Consider the following 17714-nt stretch of genomic DNA (forward strand, 5'->3'; position numbering starts at 1 on the left):
AGGGAACAGCACACGCAAAATCTCTTTTTTTTTTTTGAGACAGAGTTTTTGCTCTTGTTGCCCAGGCTGGAGTGCAATGACACAATCTCAGCTCACCACAACCTCCGCCTCCCAGGTTCAAGCGATTCTTCTGCCTCAGCCTCCCCGAGTAGCTAGTATTACAGGCATGTGCCACGACTCCCAGCTAATTTTGTATTTTTAGTAAAGACTGGGTTGCTCCATGTTGATCAGGCTGGTCTTGAACTCCTGACCTCAGGTGGTCCGCCCACCTTGGCCTCCCAAAGTGCTGGGATTACAGGTGTGAGCCACCATGCCCAGCCACAAAGCCTCTTTTTCTGAGGTAGGAAAAGCACCTGGCTTGTGAGAACATCTCAAAGATGACTTAAGTAGTTATCCTGGGTGAGCAAGGGGTCAAATTATACAGGGTAAGGTAGAAGAAGTGGGCAGGGATCAGTCCTCTAATCCCAGCCTCCCCAGTCCCTGGGCCATGGACCAGGGCCACACAGCAGGAGGTGAGCAGCAGGTGATGGAGCATTACCGCCTGAGCTCCACCTCCTGTCACATCAGCGGCAGCATTAGATTGTCACAAGAGCGTGAGCCCTACTGTGAACTGTGCATGAGAGAGATCTAGGTTGCATGTTCCTTATGACACTCTAACTAATGCCTGATGATCTGAGGAGAAACAGTTTCCCACCCAGTACGTGGAAAAATTGTCTTCCATGAAACCGGTCCCTGGTGCCAAAAAGGTTGGGGACTGCTGCCCTAATCCAAAGGGGAGGGTTATATTCTAAGTGCAAGGAGAGTCACTGATCCAGACACAACAGGGAAAATCATCACTGGGCTTTCCATGCAAACTTCACCCAGCCAGAGCCAGGGCTCAGGGCTAAACACTGTGACTGATACAAGAAAGGCATTTTTCCTTCCTGAAGTTCGTGATTTTATTTGAATTATTCACTCGTAGGCTGGGCATGGTGGCTCACACCTGTAATCCCAGTACTTGGGAGGCCAAGGCAGACAGATCATCTGAGGTCAGGAGTTCGAGACCAGCCTGGCCAACATGGTGAAACCCCATCTCTACTAAAAATACAAAAATTAGCCAGGCATGGCCACCTGTAATCCCAGCTATTTGGGAATCTGAGGCGGGAGAATCGCTTAAACTCAGGAGGCGGAGGTTACAGTGAGATCGCAACATTGCACTCCAGCCTGGGTGACAGAGTGAGATTCTGTCTCAAAAGTAAATAAATGAATTAAATTAAGTATAAAATGAATTATTTACTTATAATTTGTAACCCACCCTTTCCCATTCAATTCAATCTCTATTTAAATATTCAGCTTATTCTATGAGTAGAAGAGCTTACAGTAAAAGACACATGAATAAAAGGCTGTCAAAGGTAGAAGACCAAAACCATGGAAAGGGGAAGGAAACAGTTTGACAAAAAGCACAAGCTTCTTGGCAAGCAAGGCCAAAAGGGAAACGTCATACATTCTGTAACTTTCATTGTCAAAGTCAACACTTCAATTGCCGTGGAGAAGAAAATCTTTTTTCTTGATCTCATGGTCTCTGGGGAACAGAGAAAACACACATAAACCAGTAATTAACAATTCAGGGCTACAACTGGAGAAGGCCAAAAGGGTGCCCTAAGCAGAAGCTGGGATGGAAGTCTTACAATCTTTGCATCTCAAAGCACTCACCCCTTGAGAACAGGCAGGAAAGGGCACGCAGGAGAGCAGGGACAGTGGAGTTGGAAAGGTCTGCATTTGAAGCACTGCTCCACCCTTCGCCAGCTGCATGACGCGCTCAAGAGATAGCTTCCCTGGGTCTTCATTTCCTCATCTGCAAAATGGGTTCAATAATCCCCGCACAGGGTTAGCCCAGAGGACACACTGGAATGAAAGCTCCTGGCATAGTAGCTGGTACGTAATAGGAGCAGTCATAACCACAGCTGGAATCTACTAAGCTCTCCCTTTGTGCCACGCATTAATTTAAGCACCTCATGTGTTAATGCTAAAGGCAACATTGTGAGATAGGTCTTATTATCCTCATTTTACAAATAAGGACATGGAGGCTCAGAGATGTTAAGATATGTGCCCAGGTTCACACAGCAGGAATATGATGGAGCTGAGACAATGAGCTCAGGCAGTCCATTGGCTGCAGAGCTCACCTCCTCACCACCACACTAACCCACTTCTCCAATAGTGGTTTCCTTGCCCCCTTCTCTTTCCCTTCATCCCCCAATACACTGCTTGAGTACTCACAGCTAAATGGAAGCAGTTCCCTCCACAGAGCCAAAATCGCCGTCCCACTAGCTCATCTCACTCTCACCTCCTCCCCACCCTTTGCCTCTCTCCTTGTCTGAGCTCTGTCCTCTGAAATTCATGAAAGCCAGAACTGACCTCTCCTCACAGGACAGCCCTTCAGAGTCCATTGCTTCTGCTGAAGGGACTGGCAAAGGATTAACAGAGGTGAGATGGAAAGCTGGCCATGGAGAACAGGGAGGATTCTTCCCATGGGCTCCTTGAAGGCAGAGGTATGCCTCATTTATCACATGTATGTGGCATGTGGTGAAGCCCAGTAACCTCATGAGTTGAATGAAGGTGAGTTGAATCGAATTGAACTGAAGTGGATTGCAAAGTTGAATGGATGGAAGGTGGGTGGATGGATGGATGATGAGTGAATGGATGAATGGGTGGATGGATGGATGATGGATGAATGAATGCATGATTGAATGGATGGGTGGGTGGATGGATGGATGATTGGATGGATGGACACGTGGATGGCTGAATGGACAGGAGTGACCATCGCTGGTAGGGAATTCTGGTAACTGAAGGTACAGAGGTAGGTGTGTTGGGAAACACTGAATAAATTAGTGTGACTGGAGAAGAGGACTCATGCCAGGGAGATGCAGAAAAGAATAAATGCCCACACTCTCCCTCCTACAGGGAGAGGTGGAGGCACTCGGGGGTGCTGTACAAGTTGTGTGCTCCGTGGCTGCTGGGAAGGGAGGCGTTAACAGCAGGATGGTTCCTGGCCAGCTGCAACCAGGGTGACACTGACAGATTACAGCGTGTCCTCCGCACTAATAACACTGCGGCGTCCTCCTCCTGCCGTTCCCCAGCCAGCTCCAACTCCAGTGGATCAATACCAAAAGGCGTACACTGAAAATCCCCAGCCAACTCCCTCCAAGGCTTGGATGCTTCAAAGCACAGAACTGCAGAGTACAAGGATCTCAGTGACCAGCTTATTTTCTGGGCTGGGCACTCTCTGGGGCCAGGGATGGTGTCCTATTCACCTTGGCTTCCCCTGCCCCATTACAGGACCAGGCAAGGATAGCCCTCTCCCAAAGTTTGCTGAGTGAAGGAATCTACCTCCTGGCCAATGAGAGTCCTCATAAACACATGTGTATGGCTCACAATCCCTCGCCTCTACTTGCATACCTCTAATGGCAAGAGGCTCTCAACCTCCCCCAAGCAGCCAGAGCCTTCCTTTATTGATGATTAAAATCGTCTTCTCTACTCTTTTTGTTTTTTTTTTTTTTTTTGAGATGGAGTCTCACTCTGTCGCCCAGGCTGGAGTGCAGTGGCACGATCTCAGAGGCGGCAACCTCTGCCTCCCAGGTTTAAGCGATTCTTCTGCCTCCGCCTTCTGAGTAGCTGGGACTACAGGTGAGGGCCACCATGCCCAGCTAATTTTTGTATTTTTCACCATATTGGCCAGGCTGGTCTCGAACTCCTGACCTCGTGGTCCGCCCACCTCAGCTTCCCAAAGTGCTGGGATTACAGGCGTGAGCCACCGCGCCCGGCCTGTCTTCCCTGTTCTGAATTAACCCCTCCTCTTTTATTTCTCCATGGTCTTCTATTTTCCAATTTCTTCCTTTTCCTTGGACACCTCTTTCCTCCTCTCCCAAACCATCCAATATCCCAGTCCTCATTTCCTAGGGTACTGAAGTCAAATGATGAAGGGGAGGAAGCAGGTAATTAGCATTTATTGAGTACCTTCCCTAGTTGAGATATGTCAAAAATGTCCACGTGCCAGATGCAATGGCTCACGTCTGTAATCCCAGCACTTTGAGAGGCTGAGTCGGGAGGATCGTTTGAACCCAGGAGTTCAAGGGTGCAATGAGCTATGATCATGCCATTGCACTTCAGCCTGGGCAACAGAGTAAGACCCTGTCTCTAAAAAAAAAAAAAAAAAAAAAAAAAAGAGGGAGTGAGCCTCGTATTATTCCTATCTCACAGATGAGGACTGAGGCTCAGAGAGGTTAAGGAGCCCAGAATCACACAGCCACACAGGGGCAGAGCTGGGGCTGTGCCATTCCAGCTCCCGGGCACACAGGATGAGTGCTTCCCACATCTTCTTGGCCTCAGATGAGTCTAGAAAGGACGCAACTGGTCCCCTAATGCCCCAAGGGACTTGCTCAAGGTCACAAGAGCAAAGGGATTGCCCAGATTGGGGCGCTTCCCCCACAGCTTGTTGCTTCCCACCCTCTCCCCCACCCAAATAGCATTTCTCAGGGAAGAAAACTCGGGGTCCTTGGAAAACCAGCTGATTCTGGGAGCGGGGCAGGGAAAGAAGAAGAAGAGATGGGGGCATCTTGTTCTTCCAGGAAGCCAGGAAGTGAAAGGACTATGGGGACTGGGGCACAGACTTAGGATCCTCAACGAGCCGTTTGTGCATCAAAAAGAATGGGAGGCACCAACTCATCATATATCAACTGGCTTCTAAAAGGGGAAGTAAGAACCAAGCAAAATAACGTGTATTACATTGCATTACATATAACATGTAAAGTACACATACGCAAACATGTACGGGTGCCCATCCTGCCTGGGAGAGCGCTGCACATTGTGGACACTTGCTCAGATGCCACCCTGAAAACCTCTGGGGAGGAATTCCAAGCCCCCAGCCTATCCCAGCCCGGCATCTCTGAAGCCTTTCCCTGCCTCTCGCTCCGTAGTGAAGACCAACAGGGACGAGGGGCTTCCGTGTGGTACTGACCTGCACAGATGCCTGGAGAGGGATTGGCTTGTACAGAATCCCCACCAGGCACCGGGGCCAGACCTCCCGGGCTCCTGAGCCCATGGCCTCCTTCCAGGCCCACCCACCTAGCTTCCTGGCTCGTGTGCATGGCACGGTGGGCTGGAACTGCTCCAGAGTCAGCATGAGCCTTAGAGAAGTACTGTCCTAAGCCAAGCCCGCAGGCTGCCTCTCTTCCTCTTACTGTGCCTTCTGCCCTGCCAAACGCCTGCCGGCTATGACAGCCCCACAGCAGCCACTCTCCCCTGCCTCATCCCTGCTTGGCCTCTCACCAGGCCCCTGCGGTCTGCATTTCCTGTCCCTATCTGATCACCTCACCCCCAGTCCAGGCCCACACCGTCACACTTGTGCACACAGACCTCTTGATGTCCACATCCCTACCCCTTGCCATCCTCATCCCACCCTCCAAGCCTGCCCACTCTTTGCCCAAACCATCATTTAATGGTGACACTTGTCAAGTTCTCAAAAAAAGTCAAGATCTAAACCCACAGTGGCTCGTCCCAAAGCCCACATCTGTGGTTAACAGGCACTTGTCTTGCCTTTTGTGCTTATGTCTATATAAAACACCTCTTACAAAACAAACAGGTAAAGTCTCTAGAAAATAAAAAACACAAGAGATTGTAAGAGTGGTCGCCTCTGGGGAGGGAGGGAGGCCAAGGTGGGTGAATCACGAGGTCAGGAGTTCAAGACTAACCTGACCAACATGGTGAAACCCTGTCTCTATTAAAAAATATTTTAAAAATTAGCCAGACATGGTGGCGTGTGCCTGTAATCCCAGCTACTCAGGAGGCTGAGACAGGAGAATCACTTGAACCTGGGAGGCAGAGGTTGCAGTGAGCCAAGATCATGCCACTGCACTCCAACCTGGGCAACAGAGTGAAAATCCATCTCAAAAAAAAACAAAAAAAAAAAAAAAAAAAAAAAAAAAAAAAGACAAGTCCTGACTCCACTAGTACCAGTTTTATGAGCTTGGGAAAACCTTATGTCAGCATCCCTAGTCTCAGTTTACTCGTCTATAAAATGGGATGATCACAGTACCTGCCTTGTAAGACAGACAATAAACCCAGCCCCAAGAAGTGCTTAGCACCACAAAATAGTCAGGGCTCAGTAAACATGAGTGATGGGCCTCTCTTTGCCCACCTTCCCCGTGGAACTGTGAGCTCCTAGCACAGCTCCCACCATGGTGATTCCCTGACAAATACAAGATGCAATTCACAGTCCTCAGGATACAGCTTTCAAGGCCCTCCCTGCTGGTCCCACTGTCTTTCCTACTGCATCTGTTACCCATCCTCAAACGCATGACGGACGGACGTCCTTTGACACCCCACTGCCCCTGACGCTTTCCTTCCCCCAGTCCTCATGTGCCTTTCTTTGGTAATCTGCAAACTCATTTCATCCTTCAAATGCTGCAAAAGGTCTCCTCCTCTTGTAGCCCTCACCCTGCGCCTGCTAGACTTGGTTACCCCGTGGCACTCAGTACAGACTTCTGGGCAATTCAAACCAAACCACATTGCTAGCTCTTTGCCCTCTATCTCCCCCACTGCTCTGGAAGCTCCGGGGTGACAGAGGCTGTGTTTGCATATCTGTATTCCTAATGCTTAGCGTGTAACAGGAACTCAGAAAACGTTTGTGGAATGAATGAATCATTCCTGACCACTCAGCTACTTGGCACCTTCAGGGACTGAATTATGGTGAGCCATTCATGGCCTGCAAATGCTACACAGTGATGGTAGTGACCTCCTCTCTTTGCAATCTCCAGCCCAGAAGCCGCCTCTCTCAGCCTGCACACCCTCAGAGAGCCTTCCAGGAGCTGTTCGGCATTGCAGCCTGCAGGGCATCCCCCTGCCTCTCCTCTGCCTGCCACAGAGGTCTGCGGAAGCCCTCAATCAGAAGCCACGCTAGGAGCGGGGACAGAAAGACAAATAAGATACAATCCCTGCCCTCACGGATGAATAACAGCCTGGAGGAGACAGATGCCTGGGTCTGCCTCATTCCATCCACCACCTATAATTCATCAAATGTCTATCATGTGCCTCTCTCCTCCATGCCTTTACATAAGTTCTATCACCCTCTGTGCCTCAGTTTCCTCCTCAAGTGGGACGGAAAGACCCACCTAATCTAACGCATCAGGACTGCTTGCAGATAGAACCAGATAATGCATGTAAATTGCTCAATAAACTATGAAGACCTGTACCGATGTTATTACGGCTATTATTAATATAGCTTAACATAACAGTATGGAATAACTGAAGCCCTCCCGGCAGCAGGCACAGCGACTTGCACATAGTAGGTGTTTAAATGATCTTGATGCGTTGAAATGCAGTCCGGGGACCGGGCCTGATTTTTCATGAGTTGTGGAACAGCACCATCCTGTGGCCACAGTGCAGAGCACACAGACCTTCTGGCCGAGTGCTTTGACCGACCCAATGCAGGCTGCTGAGATTCGTTTAGGACAAATTCAAGGAAAAGTCCGTTTGACACCACGGGGCAAGGAGAAGTTTCTTCGTCCCTAGAGGTGGTACAGGCTCAGAGTACAAACAGAGGCAACAAGGGTTTGAAACAACATTCTGGATTATTTCTCTATCAAGGAGTTTTTGGGAGATATGAAGCACCCCGGGTGAACAACCAACCACGTGGTCAAAGCCTGGTCTGGTCTGGGCTGGCCCTGTGGCAGGTGCTGTTCATTCTTCATCTCAGAAGACTGGAGACCAGGTGCGGTGGCTCACGCCTGTAATCTTAGCACTTTGAGAGGCTGAGGCAGGCGGAACACTAGGCCAGGAGTTCAAGACCAGCCTGGCCAACATGGTGAAACCCCATCTCTACTAAAAACACGACAATTAGCAGGAAATCGCTTGAACCCGGGAGGCAGAGGTTGCAGTGAGCCAAGATCGTTCCACTGCACTCTAGCCTGGGCAATAGAGCCAGACTCCGTCTCAAAAAAAAAAAAAAAAAAAAAAGAACAATACTTGAACTTGGCTCTGCCATTCTGCCATGCTCAAGCTGTGTGACCTTGAGTAGACTGTTGCCTTCTCTGAGCACCAGTTGTCTCATCTATGCAATGAGGTCATGATCCCTGCACTGGCCACCTCAAAGAGTCATTGCATAGATCAAATGGCGTAAGAGAAGCGTAAGTTTAGAAATGGTCAAGTGTTATACAAACATGATGGGTGGTAATCATTCTAATTTCCAATCACAGTAATAACAGGCATTGACTGAGCTCTGTACTGTGCTAAACGCTTTCACACATAATCTCACTTAATTCCCACTAAACCTTACCAAATAAGTACTCTAAGGGGCCCATTTTGTAGATGAGGACATTGGAGTTTTGAGGAATTTGAAATCTTGTCCAAAGTCACACTCAACTAATATGGAGAAAAGTCAGGATTTGCACTCAGGACAGTGGGACTTCCCCAAAGTAGAAGAGTCTCAATAGTTCCAGCCACAGACATGGGATTTAAGGGGACCCCCTGATAGGCAGGTAGGTGCCTTGAAGAAAACAAAAGAATTATTGACATTTCTCCTCTTCTGCCCAGGAAATTCTGCTTCCTTCCCATCTCTACCCCAGTACCTGCTGTGACCCTGGAGCCTCCCAGGAGAGGGGAACCCTTGGGCTCTGCATCCAGGGCCCTGCTCACACCCAAAGTCAGAGAATCCCAAAGCTCTCCCTTCCAGGGTCCAAGCCTGACCAAAGGCCATGCGTGCTCCTTTAAGGGACTGGCAAGGGCAAAGTGGGGGATGGTTCCCTTTCAAGGTCACTGTTAAACAGATGATGCCAAAATTTGTTGGGAGAAGTGGCTATTTGTCAACAATCATAATGACCCTCACGTATCTAGAGTCCTCTTGAGCTAATGAGATGTCTGAGATTGCCCCCGTCCACTTTCTCAATGGTTGGCCCTCAGAACACTCCTTTGAGGTCAGAATCCTTAGCCCTACCTTACAGATGAGGAAACTGAGGTTTAAGGAAAGGAAGTGACTTAACTGAGGTCATACTGCAAGTAAGTGGCAGAGGCAGGACTCAAGTCTAAGATGCCGGAGTACGTATCCTCCTAACTCCCGAGGAATCCAGAGACAAGGGAGGTAGAGTGGCCCGGAACTGTTTCTGGTTGACAGCCCTGGTTCTAGGGAAAGTAGTCCAGAAATGTTTCTGGTTGGTAATCCTAGTTCTAGCCCCACTTCTGCCATCAGCAGGCTGTGTGACCCCACACAAGTCACTGGGCCTCAGTCGCTTTTTGCCAGAGATTCCTCGTGAGCTGTGACTTTGCGTCCTTTATTCACGTCCTTGAGCCATAAAGATGAGGGTGTTCAGCAGCATCTGCAGGTTTTATAGACAAGCAGCTGTGACTTCGCCTCCCTCGGGAAGCTTTTCCTGACTGCCCAAGGCTGAGTTATTATTGCTCATCGTGCTCTCACAGCACCCACAGCGTTGCGTTGCAACTTATCAGCAAACTCCCACAGGCCCAGGCGGCAAACGTGCATGACTATGAAGAAGGTCGAATCTGGTGCAATAGGGAGTAGTGGGGACTGAGGCAAAGTAAAGAACCCCTGACTAAGGGGGCAGCTCCTATTCAGCTCCAGCTTCTTCTCATATCACAGGAAGGCCAGCCTGGTGTTGCCAGATCTTAAGAGAAGCCAGGAAACTGGATCTTTAGGTGAAATCTGCTTTTTAAACATAGACTCAAAATATATTTCATTAAGGACTTTATAGGTATTGCAGCCCCTGGATTAGCCACACCTACTTGCCCCATTAGACTCTGAGTTATTTGGCCGGGCACAGTGGCTCATGCCTGTAATCCCAGCACTTTGGGAGGTCGAGGCGGGTGGATCACTTGAGCTCAGGAATTCGAGACCAGCCTATCCAACATGTTGAAATCCCGTCTCTACTAAAAATACAAAAATTACCCGGGTGTGGTGGCACGCACCTGTAATCCCAGCTACTTGGGAGGCTGAGGCAGGAGAATCACTTGAATGCAGAGGCGGAGGTTGCAGTGAGCCGAGATCGTGCCATTGCACTCCAGCCTGGGCGACAGAGTGAAACTCCATCTTAAGAAAAAAAAATAGACTCTAGGTTACTTGATAGCATGGCAAGGTCTCCCCCTGAATGCTGAGTGACCAACCCAGGGCCTGGAACCTCACAAGTGACCAGTGATTGCTTTTTAAATGTTGCAAGGTCTTGCCCCACCCAAAGCCCCCTACCTCCAAGTTTCTGGTAACCAGGTGAACCCCACTGGCACGTATCAAAGGCTTATTTGCATGCCAGGCACTGCCTTAAGCATGTCACATACATAGTCTGACCTAATTCTATTATCCCTCCCTCCCAAAGTGGTACATACTATGATTCCATCTATTTTACAGATGAAGAAGCTATGGCTCAAATGGTCACACAACTTGCCCAAGGTCACACAACAGTGGCAAAAATTTAAATCGCTGGAATTCAAATTCAGGCAATCTGACTCCCCAGATGTCTGCTTGCATTACAGTGATGTCAGACTGCTCCATGAGACCACCTTAAATATCACCTTGCGGTCACTCGGTCCCAACCACAAGTCTCTCCAGGCACCCGCCAGGGCAGTGGGAACCAAGGCATGTGGTATGAAGAGATGAGACACCTGACGCGGTGGCTCATGCCTGTAATCTCTGCACTTTGGGAAGCTGAGGCGGGTGGATCACCTGAGGTCGGGAGTTCGAGACCAGCCTGGCCAACATGGTGAAACCCTGTCTGCACTAAAAAATACAAAAATCAGCTGGGCCTGGTGGCAGGCACCTGTAATCCCAGCTACTCGGGAGGCTGATGCAGGGAGAATTGCTTGAACCCAGGAGACGGAGGTTGCAGTGAGCTGAAATCGCACCACTGCATTCCAGCCTGGGCAACAGAGTGAGACTGTCTCAAAAAAAAAAAAAAAAAAAAAACAGGGCTGAGAACAACACTGTGCTGCAGAAAGCAGAGGCCTGAGGTTCAGAGAGGGGCACCTACTAGCCCACAGCTGTGCGGCCAGATTGAGCCAAAATCAGTGTTTATCTTTGGCCCTAAGACACCAAGTCCTAGCTTCCAACAGAAGAAAACATATGGGGCAGAGAGAAGGAGCCAAGGAGAGGCCTGGTTATTGCTCATCCCATTGAAACAGTCACACACTCTCTAAACTAGCTAAATGGTTCTGAAGGAAATGGGAATCTATTTTGTCTCCTGTCGCCAGGCCTGCAAATCCTGATATATCTCAGGCCACGGTAGCGAAGCGGATGGCTCAGCACTTGGAGACATGCCCACACGAGGCAGGAAGTAGGGTGGATGATTCAACAGGTACCTCTCTATTCTGAGAACCGGTCCTGTGATGGGTGAGTGTATACGCAGCTGAAATAAAAAATGATTTTGAATACCGACCACTGGAACGTACAGCAAGCCTCCCTTTCTTCCGGGGGACTTGCGGCATTCTTTGGGGCTTTAATCTTTCCAGGTTTTCTAGTTCTGAAATTTTGCTGAGACAACAAGGTTCTTGGGAGGCTAGGGTGGGCTGGTGACTCAAAAGCTTCCTTTCCTGCTGGCACACCCTCCAACAGGATGATAAAATGGCTGCCGTTCTACCTGGGACACCATGTTCCTTGCCCTCAGTCTTCCTCATCTGCCAAATGGGGGTAGTGATCTCTGCCTAACTGAGACAGAAAAGTTTGGTACAGGTAGCACAGCTCCACAATTTCTTATCTGAAATCCTCAAGGCTCAATGTGCTTTATCTATTTATTTATTTTATTTTATTTATTTTGAGACACGGTTTCACTCTGTCACCCAGGCTAGAGTGCCACGATTTTGGCTCAATGTAACCCAGCCTCCCAGGTTCAAGCGATTCTCATGCCTCAGCCTCCCCCAGTAGCTGGGATTACAGGCACCCACCACCACACATGGCTAATTTTTGTATTTTAGTAGAGATGGGGTTTCACCATGTTGACCAGGCTGGTCTCGAACTCCTGACCTCTGGTGATCCGCCCACCTCAGGCTCCCAAAGTGTTGGGATTACAGGGCTGAAGCCACCACATCCGGCCTCAGTGTGCTTTCTAACTTGGAATTCTTTGGATTCCTGAAAGGTTTTCAAGTGGATCTACTGCGTATCAGGTGACATGCCAGTGAGCTCTGGAGCAATATTCCATAAACCCTTTCATTTTTCTGCAGCAAAATGTTTAGATATTCACGCTAAGTGGGACAAAATAAAGACTATAAATAACCTCACATCCAATTCATATCAGGTTTGCTATCAGATGCTTGCCCCAATCTCATGAAAAAGCTTTAGCTTTTCAGAGCTTTGGGGGTTTGGGAATTGTGCATGGAGAGTGCCAGCTTTGGTTTCAGCCACACCTGGGTTTCCATTCCAATTGCATCCCGACCAGCTGGCCCACCTGGGGCAAGACATTCCTCCTCTCTGAGCCTCAGTGTTCTCATCTGTAAAATGGGATGATAATTCCTATGGTGCTTCTTAAAAGATAAGCAAGGAAATGCAGGTTGCCACTCTGGAAGAAAGGCTGGCCACACTGACAGGTCCCAACGAGGTGAATCCAACAGGATATCCGGGATATATCTGCACACAAGGCAGGGGCAGACTCCCTCTCCCTCTGACCAAACTTACAAGGCTGACGCATAGCAGAAGATCCACTTATTATTGGACAGCACAGTAAATACCCCACCAACAGAATGGAGCACTTCCTACAGCCCAACCAGCATGGGCTTCCCTACAGCACAAGTTCCGTGAGGATCCACGGTGTCACAGCACTGATTGGTGGGAGGGAGTCAGAATAAACAACCGCATTAAGAAGCATTTATCGGCTGGGCGTGGTGGCTCATGCCTGTAATCCCAGATTTTTGGGAGGCCGAGGCGGACAGATCACTTGAGCTCAGGAATTCGAGATCAGCCTGACCAACATGGTACAACCCCATCTCTACCAAAAACACAAAAATTAGCCAGGCTTCGTGGTAGGCACCTGTAATCCCAGCTACTCGGGAGGCTGAGTCACAAGAATCACTTGAACCCAGCAGGCAGAGGTTGTAGTGAGCCAAGATTGCACCACTGCACTCCAGACTCCATCTCAAAAAAAAAAAAAGCGTTTATCACAGAGCAGCCTGAAGCCCCCTCTCTTTTGGGAGGACAGTCTTGCCCAGGAAATGGGGATGATGCTTGGGTCAGCGCAGCCAAGAGCCTGTGCCCTGGACAATGCCAGCCCTGGCTCTGTGACCATCCCCTTCCTATTTGTCCTCTACTGAGGCACTTTTCCATTCACTCTTCCTCCAAAGAGGGTGCAAGGTAACTGACCAGGTTCCCCCTTGATAAACCAAGATCGTAGTCCAGGCCCGTCCCTCTGCACCAGACTCCCTCAGAAACTTTGCCTGGCATTGATGTACCCCACGCTCTTCAGTTATGTCTGCAGATAACCAAACTGATGACTCTTAGAAAAGGCCAGTTTGCGGGCGCAGTGGCTCAAGCCTGTAATCCCAGCACTTTGGGAGGCCGAGACGGGCGGATCACGAGGCCAGGAGATCGAGACCATCCTGGCTAACACGGTGAAACTCCATCTCTACTAAAAAAAAAAAAAAAAATACAAAAAACTAGCCGGGCGTGGTGGCGGGCGCCTGTAGTCCCAGCTATTCGGGAGGCTGAGGCAGGAGAATGGCGTGGACCCGGGAGGTGGAGCTTGCAGTGAGCTGAGATTCGGCCACTGTACTCCAGCCTGGGCAACAGAGCAAGACTCTGTCTCAAAAAAAAAAAAAGAAAAGAAAAGGCCAGTCTGCATCCACGGCAGAGTTCATACCCCTAAGATGGCCACGACAATATCTCCCACTCCACATACTTGTTCCATAACTTCGTGCCTTACCCAGCAAAAAATTCAGTCTCTGTCCTCTCTCCCCCTTGACTCTGGGCAGGCTTGTGACGCACTTGGAACCAACAAGTTACAGGGATGGGAGTGATATCACATAACTTCTGAGGCTAGATCACATAAGGCAATGTGGCTTCCAGCTTGTTCGCCAGAGTGCTTGCTCTGAACTCCTCACACAGACTCACTACGCAGAGTGATCCTGAGTCTAAATGGAGAGAGAGAGAAAGAGAAGCTCCACCCACGCCCAACTATAATGCATGAGAGACCCCAGGTCAGAACCACCCAGCCAAGCACTCCCCTAATTCCTGACCCACAGAAACTAAGAGATACAATAAAAAGACTGTTGTCGTTTTAAGCCACTAAACTTTGGTGTGATTTGTTAATGACCGTTTTATTTCCCTTCTGCCTACGGTGACCATACCTCCCAGTTTAAGTGAGACGATCCCAGTTTACACCTTTTATCTGGCATAATTAATGATAGTAACCCCCTTCTTGCCCCCAAAGCGCCCCAATTTAAATGGTAAATTATATGGTCACCCTACATTTGGCCAAGTTCTCAGAACACACTTCAGATTCTGGCAACAACTCTTCACTCACAGCCTAGAATAATTGAAATGCATGAGGTGCCTAGCACAGAGTGTTCAAGAAATCGATGCTCGTTCCTTCTCTTTCTCCTAATTCTGTTCTGTCTGAATGCTCAGCAGTATTTTGCCAAGAGATGGTGGCTCATGCCTGTAATCCCAGCACTTTCGGAGGCCAAGCCGTGTGGATCACCTGAGGTCAGGAGTTCAAGACCGTCTGTCCAACATTGTGAAACTTCATTTCTACTAAAAATACAAAAATCTGACCAGGTGCGGTGGCTCACACCTGTAATCCCAGCACTTTGGGAGGCCAAGGCGGGCAGATCACAAGGTCAGGAGATTGAGCCCATCCCGGCTGACACAGTGAAACCCCGTCTCTACTAAAAATACAAAAAATTAGCCAGGCGTGGTGGTGGGCACCTGTGGTCCCAGGTACTCGGGAAGCTGAGGCAGAATGTGTGAACCCGGGAGGTGGAAGTTGCAGTGAGCTGAGATAGTGCCACTGCACTCCAGCCTGGCTGACAGAGCGAGACTCCGTCTCAAATAAATAAATAAATAAAAATAAGATTTGCCGGGCATGGTGGCAGGCACCTATAATCCCAGCTACTCGGGAGTCTGAGGCAGGAGAATCGCTTGAATCGGGAGACAGAGGTTACAGTGAGCCGAGATCTTGTCACTGCAGAGTGAGACTAAAAAAGAGATGGCTTCAGGAGCAGGCTCAGTCCCCTCACAGTCTCGAGAATGCTCTCCCCGCAACAAACCTCCATCCTCCTGAAAACAGGGTACCTGTCACACAGACACAGCTCCCAGGCAAGCCCAGGGCTGTCCCTTTCACCAGAGGGCTCTCAGTAAGCCCGTCCCATGGGAAAATTCTGGAGCTGCTGCTGGTATTCAAGATGGGAAGGCTCTGAATTCCTTAGAGAGAGCAGGCAAGAGACAGAGGAGGAGTGACACAACCCTGCAACTGTCTTTTTATTATCTCTCTTAGTTTCTGTGGGACAGGAATTTGGGGTGGGCTTGGCTGGATGGTTCTGCCCTGGGGCCTCTCTGGCCTCTCAGAAAGGCCTTCCTCACCACCCCTGTAAGGGGTAAAAGCTTCTGAGTCCACAAAACTGCTTTCAAATCCTGGCTCCACCATTTACTCACTGGGCTAAGTACTCAACTACTCTGAGCCTCTTTCTCCCCACCTGCATGAATGGCAGGGTCCATGGCAATTTCAATGAACTTTTAGAAAAAAACACTGGCCAGATTCTTTTATTCATTAACTCAGACAATGAATACCTACTTAAGCACCTACTCTATGCCAGTGATATGCTTTGACTGTATCCTCACCCAAATCTCATCTTGAATTCCCGCGTGCTGTGGGGTGGACCCGGTGGGAGGTAATTGAATCATGGGGGCAGGTCTTTCCCACACTGTTCTTGTGATAGTGAATAAGTCTCACGAGATCTGACGGTTTTAAAAGGGGGAATTCCCCTACACAAGCTCTCTCTCTTTGCCTGCTACCATTCATGTAAAACGTGACTTGCTCCTCCTTGCCTTCTGCCATGATTGTGAGGCCTCCCCAGACATGTGGAACTGTGGGTCCATTAAACCTCTTTCTTTTGTAAATTTCCCAGTCTGGAGTATGTCTTTATTAGCAGCATGAAAACGGACTAATACAATCACCTATTTCAGAAATGATGGTCAGAAAAGGCCTGCACAAGGAGTTAACTCTCGAGCAGAGGCATAGCTGATGAGACCAATTCAGGCACCAGGAAATCTGGGGGAAGAGCGTGCCATGCAGAAAGAACGTCAAGTGCAGAGGCCCTGCTGAGATGGAAAGAAGGCTGGTGGGCCAGGCACGGTGGGCTCACACCTGTAATCCCAGCACTTTGGGAGGCCAAGGTGGATGGATCACTGGAGGTCAGGAATTTGAGACCAGCCTGGCCAACATGGTGAATCCCTATCTCTACTAAAAATACAAAAATTAGCCAGGTGTGGTGGCACATACCTGTAGTTCCAGCTACTTGGGAGGCTGAGGCAGGAGAATCACTTGAACCCAGAAGGTGGAGGTCGCAGTGAGCTGAGATTGTGCCATTGCACTCCAGCCTGGCAAAAGAGCAAGACCCTGTCTCCAAAAAAAAAAAAAAAAAAAAAAAGTGGCAGAGCCTAGACATCAGATATGTCTAATAATTTCTAATAAAGGAGGCATGCTAGGCTAAGGAAGCCTATGTCAGGTAGAGAGGATCTGAGGTTTGAATAAAGTCATGCCCTCAGATTATCTTTCATTGTTTTAAAATTCTGAAACAAAGACACCAGGAGGAACTCCATAGCCTGGGAGTTGCAGAGAGGACAGCACTGTTATCTACTGCAGTAAAGCAGTTTGTGAGTTGTCACTTCAGAATCACAGTTAATGCGGCGCTCCTGGGCTCCAGCATAAACATATCCATACAATCTATCCAAGTGAGACTCAGAATCTGAATTTTTTAAAATACCATCCTGGTCAGGTGTGGTGGCCCACACCTGTAATCCCAGCACTTTGGGAGGCCGAGGCAGGAGGACTGCTTAAGCCCAGGAGTTCAAGACCAGCCTTGGCAACATGATGAGTCTTCGTGTCAACAAAAATTTTTTTTTTTTTTTTTTTTTTTTTTGAGACGGAGTCTCGCTCTGTAGCCCAGGCTGGAGTGCAGTGGCCGGATCTCAGCTCACTACAAGCTCCGCCTCCCGGGTTCACGCCATTCTCCGGCCTCAGCCTCCCGAGTAGCTGGGACTACAGGCGCCCGCCACCACGCCCGGCTATTTTTTGTATTTCTTAGTAGAGACGGGGTTTCACCGTGTTAGCCAGGATGGTCTCGATCTCCTGGCCTCGTGATCCGCCCATCTCGGCCTCCCAAAGTGCTGGGATTACAGGCTTGAGCCACCGCGCCCGGCCTAAAATTTTGTTTTAATTAGCTGGGTAGCCGGGTGCAGTGGCTCACACCTGTAATCCTAGCACTTTGGGAGGCCGAGGTGGGTAGATCACCTGAGGTCAGGAGTTCGAGACGAACCTGGTCAGCATGGTGAAACCCTGTCTCTACTAAAAATACAAAAATTAGTCGGACATGGTGGTACACGCCTGCAATCCCAGCTACTTGGGAGGCTGAAGAGAATCGCTTGAACCTGGAAGGCAGAGGTTGCAGTGAGCTGAGATCCTGCCAGTGCACTCCAGCCTGGATGACAGAGAGACTCCATCTCAAAATAAATAAATAAATAAATAAATATTAAAAAA

General features: G+C 49.2%; 1 long non-coding RNA gene across 2 annotated transcripts; it reads right to left on the reverse strand.

Annotated features, from left to right (window-relative positions):
* Positions 1-1304: 1304 nt before the first annotated feature.
* LOC108580738 lies at positions 1305-10003 on the reverse strand. 2 transcript variants are annotated; one of them, XR_001892259.3, is made up of 3 exons: positions 9952-10003; positions 1693-1834; positions 1305-1561 (listed from the first exon to the last, which is right to left on the reverse strand). It is a non-coding gene; the product is annotated as an uncharacterized LOC108580738 (long non-coding RNA). The 2 variants fall into 2 exon arrangements; XR_001892258.3 differs by lacking the exon at positions 9952-10003 and having other exon boundaries at positions 1693-3565.
* Between the last annotated feature and the right edge of the window lie 7711 nt (positions 10004-17714).

Source organism: Papio anubis, chromosome 16 (genome assembly GCF_008728515.1).
Source record: "Papio anubis isolate 15944 chromosome 16, Panubis1.0, whole genome shotgun sequence".
Classification (NCBI taxonomy): Eukaryota; Metazoa; Chordata; class Mammalia; order Primates; family Cercopithecidae; genus Papio; species Papio anubis.